Source organism: Oncorhynchus keta, chromosome 37, assembly GCF_023373465.1.
Source record: "Oncorhynchus keta strain PuntledgeMale-10-30-2019 chromosome 37, Oket_V2, whole genome shotgun sequence".
NCBI classification, from domain to species: domain Eukaryota; kingdom Metazoa; phylum Chordata; class Actinopteri; order Salmoniformes; family Salmonidae; genus Oncorhynchus; species Oncorhynchus keta.
In genome coordinates this window covers 27,442,179-27,448,728 of record NC_068457.1, presented here as the reverse complement: position 1 = coordinate 27,448,728, position 6,550 = coordinate 27,442,179, and positions in this window count along the sequence as shown.

Here is a 6,550-nt window from a genome sequence, read left to right as displayed (position 1 = left end):
AAGCTCAATAAAGCACAGATAAAGTTTATTGAAATGATCTCATAGTATTTTAACCTCGGTTTTGAAAGTATATGGTTAGGATTTAAACGGAGGAAACGTTGGGAAGCTGGTGAGGAAACGTTGGGAGGCTGGTGAGGAGACGTTGGGAAGCTGGTGAGGAGAGGGGATGTATCTGTCATTTATGAATGGATTATTATCTGCTAATAGGATCGTAGGCTAAATGAGAGACATTAGAATAGGCTAGCTAGAGACGGTATTATTATATGGCTGCCATGGTGATGGTCAGTCTATATGATGGATGTCTTCTCCTCCCACTCCACAGTGATGCACACTTTATGGTAGCGTTCCAAATGAATCCCTAGTGCACTACTTTTGACCAGAGCCCCGTGGATACATAGGGAAAGGGTGCCATTTGGGATGCAACCTATATCATCCCAATGAAAAGGTTGGTTGTGGGAAGTTGTGTGGGAAGGATACACACAGGCACGCCCATGCATGCAAGCACCGTCACCCATTTACTCATTCACTGTCACAAACACAAACACACCCACACACAAGCGCGCACGCGCACGCACACGTACACACACACACACACACACGAAGTCGCACGCTTATACATTTCTACTCATATGTCGGATCTCATTTCTGTGCCTCGAGCACATCTCATATCTCACATCAAAGTATGATCCCACTGATCCGAACGCGTAATAACGCAACAGAGTGAATCAGATTGTATCTGCATTGTCTCAGTAGCAGCATGTTCTTGACAGGTTGTACCCATACCGTTGTTTAAATTCATATTATTTCCAGCTCCATAGAGTTTAGCCGAAGAACCTCTCGCCCGCCAGAGATGCGTTCGGAGAGAATATTCGATAAGGATGGCAAGCTATCCCGTTTTCAGCATTTTACCTAAACGACCATATGTTGAGCTAAAAGTAACTACAAGTCTACAACCATTTAACTATACAACTCTACATTAAAATACCAGATCAGTTGGCAATGGTATGTGTAGCCTATGGATAAGTTGGATAACTAAACGTCCATGTTGCAATATGAGTGTAGTAGACTAAAACATAAAGTGAAGGCTATTTACCTATCAGCAGACAACGCAGTCAGGGTAAAAACAGACACTCCGACGGAGGTGAGTTGGATGAATGGTATGAGTTTACATCCAACTCTCCCGAAGAGCCACTCGTCCGCGAGGTACCGACTGGCATCCACCGGCGCGCAAGTAACCAGGAGGACCAAGTCCCCGAACGCGAGACTCGACATGAAGAGGTTGGGGACATTCCGCATGGATTTAGAGGAAGACAATGTCTTGATGAGGGTTATGTTACCGATTAGTCCCACGACTATGATGACTCCATAAATGGCAGTGATGGCGATGCTGATGTAGAACATGGATTGTTCCGAAGTGTCCCCTGTGTGATTACCGTGGTGCGCCCATTTGGACACATTCTGGTACAAATCAAATTCTTGTGTAATATGAAAAGGTTCTTCGAAGGACATTCTCTCAACATCCCATGTCTTGTTTATAAAAGTTTAAATAAAATTCGCTTAATTTGCCTTACTGATAGTCTCCAACTGGTGCGTAGAAAAATACATTTCCACTTTGGAGAGTTGTACTCTGACGTAATAGGCTAAATTTATATTATCCGAGTTGAAAGTGTTCTTTCTTAGACGTCGTGCGCGGTCTACCTATTGTCCCCAATCCCAACACTGATTGAGGTGGGGTTGTATTGACGAGACCACGCGACTTCTACTGTTCTTTAAATGCGCGTGCGCAAAATGCGCTTTTCTGTCCTCTTTCACGCGCTGTGGGTCTGCGCTCTCTGTCAGCAGTGTCTCTCAAGAACGAAAACAACTTTTTTTCCGGGGACAGTCTTTTTATTCATTTAATTTTAGCATTTGTTTACAATGATACAAAACACAGCTGTCTAAATTAAAATTCAATACATATTGTAGTGTAGTTAGTAGTTTTGGTTTCCTGAGCTGAACTTGAACCTGCAACCTTGCAGCCACCCACTAATTTAACACCGCAAAATTGACCTTTCAGCCAAAGACCCCATGGGAAAATCTCAATTGAATTTCCGTGATTCCTCACATCCTCTCTCCTCTGACTTCATCCAATGGATTTTGAGAAGGAGGTGAGGAGAAAGGATGTGAGGAATCCAGAAAATGCAGTTGATTTTGTACCAAGGCCGTGGCACGACTTGAATGCACTATTATTGAGCTTATATAGACAACATATCATATGTGTGTATGATGGATTATGTATATTGATTGTGTATTGATTGTGTATAATTGATTGTATGTGATTGTGTATAATTGATTGTGTACAATTGAGTTCATCATCCTATCCCCAGGGACATTGGTGTTCTCACTTAGATATAAGAGCTATTGACCACTGGTGACACTGATTTCATATCAGTTGTGAGCTGGCAGCAAAAGCCTGAGAAAAGTGAAAAGTGCCTGGTGTTTTATGGAGAGGTGATAAAACCTAACCATTATTTTTATTTAACCTTGTTTCATACAGGTTATACTCATTGACAAACCATCTCTTTTACTAGAGAGGGCATTAATGGTCTTAGGAAAAAATATGTTTACCCCTGTGGATGTGATGATGTTGGGGATTCATGTTTTGTGAGGGAGTGAGAGAGAGAGCGGGAGGGAGAGAGGGGGAGAGAGAGAGCGGGAGGGAGGGAGAGAGATAGGGGAGAGGGGAGAGAGAGAGCGGGAGGGAGAGAGGGGGAGAGAGAGCGGGAGAGGAGAGAGAGCGGGAGAGAGAGCGGGAGGGAGGGAGACAGGGGAGAGGGAGGGAGACGGGGAGAGGGGGAGAGGGGGAGAGAGAGAGCGGGAGGGGAGACAGGGGGAGAGGGGAGAGAGAGAGGGGGAGGGAGGGAGGGATACAGGGCGAGAGGGAGAGCGGGAGGGAGACGGGAGAGGGGGAGAGAGAGCGGGAGGGAGGGAGACAGGGGAGAGGGGAGAGAGAGAGCGGGAGGGAGGGAGACAGGGGGAGAGGGAGAGCGGGAGGGAGAGAGATAGGGGGAGAGGGGAGAGAGAGAGCGGGAGCGAGGGAGACAGGGGGAGAGAGAGAGCGGGAGGGAGGGAGACAGGGGAGAGGGAGAGCGGGAGGGAGACGGGGAGAGGGGGAGAGAGAGAGCGGGAGGGAGGGAGACAGGGGGAGAGGGAGAGCGGGAGGGAGACGGGGAGAGGGGGAGAGAGAGCGGGAGGGAGAGAGATAGGGGAGAGGGGAGAGAGAGAGCGGGAGGGAGAGAGATAGGGGGAGAGGGGAGGGGAGAGAGAGCGGGAGAGAGAGAGGGGGGAGAGAGAGCGGGAGGGAGAGAGAGCGGGAGGGAGGGAGACAGGGGGAGGAGGGGAGGGAGACGGGGAGAGGGGGAGAGGGGGAGAGAGAGAGCGGGGGAGGGAGGGAGACAGGGGAGAGGGGAGAGAGAGAGCGGGAGGGAGGGAGACAGGGGGAGAGGGAGAGCGGGAGGGAGACGCGGAGAGGGGGAGAGAGAGAGCGGGAGGGAGGGAGACAGGGGAGAGGGAGAGCGGGAGGGAGACGGGAGAGGGGAGAGAGAGAGCGGGAGGGAGGGGAGACAGGGGAGAGAGGGAGAGCGGGAGGGAGGCGGGGAGAGGGGAGAGAGAGAGCGGGAGGGAGGGAGACAGGGGAGAGGGAGAGCGGGAGGGAGACGGGAGAGGGGAGAGAGAGAGAGCGGGAGGGAGGGAGACAGGGGGAGAGGGGAGAGAGAGAGCGGGAGGGAGGGAGGGAGACAGGGGGAGAGGGGAGAGAGAGAGCGGGAGGGAGGGAGACAGGGGGAGAGGGGAGAGAGAGCGGGAGGGAGGGAGACAGGGGAGAGGGGAGAGAGAGAGCGGGAGGGAGGGAGGGAGACAGGGGGAAAGGGGAGAGAGAGAGCGGGAGTATGATTAGTAAATAAAGTATCAACCATCAGGATATCTACCAGACCTCCAGCTGACACAGTGAACATCTGAAGTGTGACATCACATCCTCTCAGAAGAAGAACTGAAAAGCACAGCATGTGGGGCCTTCAAGGAGACCATGTCTTTCTCTCTCCATCTCTTCTTTAAGCCTTTCCACTGCCCTCCACTAAAAGGTAAAAACACAATCAACACAATCCTTATTTTGATCAAATGGGTAAACATGTACACTATCGGTCAAAAGATTTAGAAAACATACTCATTCAAGGGTTTTTCTTTACTTTTATTATTTTCGGCAGGTAGCCTAGTGGTTAGATTATGTACAGTGCCTTGCAAAAGTATTCGGCCCCTCATTGAACTTTGAGACCTTTTGCCACATTTCAGGCTTCAAACATGAATATATAAAACTGTATTTTTTGTGAAGAATCAACAACAAGTGGGACACAATCATGAAGTGGAATGACATTTATTGGATATTTCAAACTTTTTTAACAAATCAAAAAACTGACAAATTGGGCGTGCAAAATTATTCAATAATTTTGCCCCCAATTTTTCAGTTTTGATTTGTTAAAACTTTGTATCCATAAATGTCGCCTTCACCCCACCTGTGTTGATTCTTCACAAAAAAGAAGTTTTATATCTTTATGAACCTCTGTGGCAAAATGCAAAATTTATTTGGGCTGTAATTGATTGTGTAGGCTGGCTCACTACTATCTATCAAACAGGGACATTGTCCTCTTAGCAGAGCAGAGGTAACTCCTCAATGAACTTGTCCTTCTGCAGAAAACCTGAGGTAACTCCTAAAATGAATTTGTCCTTAACTGACAAGAAATAAAGGTAAAAATAAAAATGTAATTGTAGACTAATGTCCTCAAAACTATAAAATAACGCATATGCAGTAGTAACCAAAAAAGTTTAACAAATCAAATATATTGAATTAGAACTTTGCCTTGATGCTCACAAATGCTCTCCAGCACCTGAGCGTTTTAGCAGTCTTGAAGGACTTCCCACATGAGCACTTGTTGGCTGCTTTTCCTGATTTGTTAAAAGGACAGTCAGCGGTAACTCATAAACCATCTGAACTTGATGTCGGGAGATAATGTTGCAGGCCAGGGCAGACTTGTTAAAAATAGTAACTTCATGAACTTGTCCTCTGCAGCAGAGGTAACTCTAAATGAACTATCCTCTGCAGAGGTAACTCTCCTCAATGAACTTGCCTGGAGAGTGTGTTGGGTCCTCTGCAGCAGAGGTGTCTGTTAAAGGTAAACAAATGAACTTGTCCTCTGACTCAGCACTCCATCACTCTCCTTCTTGTAGCAGAGGTATTGTCCTGTTAAAAAACAAATGATAGTCCCACTAATGGGATGGTGTACTGCAGAATGTCCTCTGGTTAAGTGTGCAGCAGACCAGCAAAGCACCCCACACTATAACACCTCTATGCTTTATGAACACATTGTCCTCTAAAAATCTCAAATTTAGACTCAGCAGACAGATTTCAATTTTCTAATGTCCAACTTGGCTAATGAACTTTGTTCAACCATGAAGGACTGATTCTCCTCTGAACAGTTGATGCTGAGATGTGTCTGTTACTTGAACTCTGGGTTTATTTGGGCCTTTCCTGTGGCTTGTCCTCTGTCCTCATGAGAGCCAGTTTCATCATAGTACTTGATGGTTTTTGCGACTGACTGACCTTCATGTCTTAAAGTAATGATGGACTGTTATTTCTCTTTGCTTATTTGAGCTGTTCTTGCCATAATATGTGCTTGATCTTTTACCAAATACTGCTGTAAAACTGCTGTAAAGCTCGCTGAGTATTTGTCCTTGCATTCATCCTCCTGGGATAAATATAGAGATTGGTCATCATAGACTTTGGTTGGATTTAGTTTAGTGGTGAAGATTGATGGTGAGATACAGTTGATGCTGGGGGGAGAACAACATGTCATCCATTCTCAAAGCCTGCGTTTCCAACTGAGACAGGGAGAGCTGTACAAACATGTTGCTCATTGTCTGTCAGAAAGGGAAGAGAGCACTTTAAAAGATGACATTTTACCAGACTGAGACTATCCAAACATGTTGCTTATTGTCTGTAACAAATGGCATCTTGAAAACTGCCATTTCAAATTAGAGAAATAAACTTTAATAAATGGACTATTCATTATATAAATACTTTTAATAAATGGACTATTCATTATATAAATACTTTTAATAAATGGACTATTCATTATTTAAATCAACTTTAATAAATGTACTATTCCTTATTTAGTCATTATTCAACCAGTGACATATGCACTAGACAGAGAGACAGAGGAACACGTGGAAAGCTATTATTCTTTCATTCATTGACTGTGTTCTTCATTGAGGAATCTAAAATGTCGTCCAAATGTCAGCCATCCTACATTCTGGAAGGCTCCTTCCTCTAAGCACTAGAACTAATGCTAGGAGTTTGACAATGTAAGTCACAATTCAATTTTACCCCAATTATCCCCACCCATCTTCTAGCCAGCCTTTCCAAATAGCTGCCACATGTTGATTAAATGTCAACTGTGTTGTCAAGTCAGGAAGAACGTTCCTACACAAACGCTCAGCACTGAAGGAAGCTAATCAATGA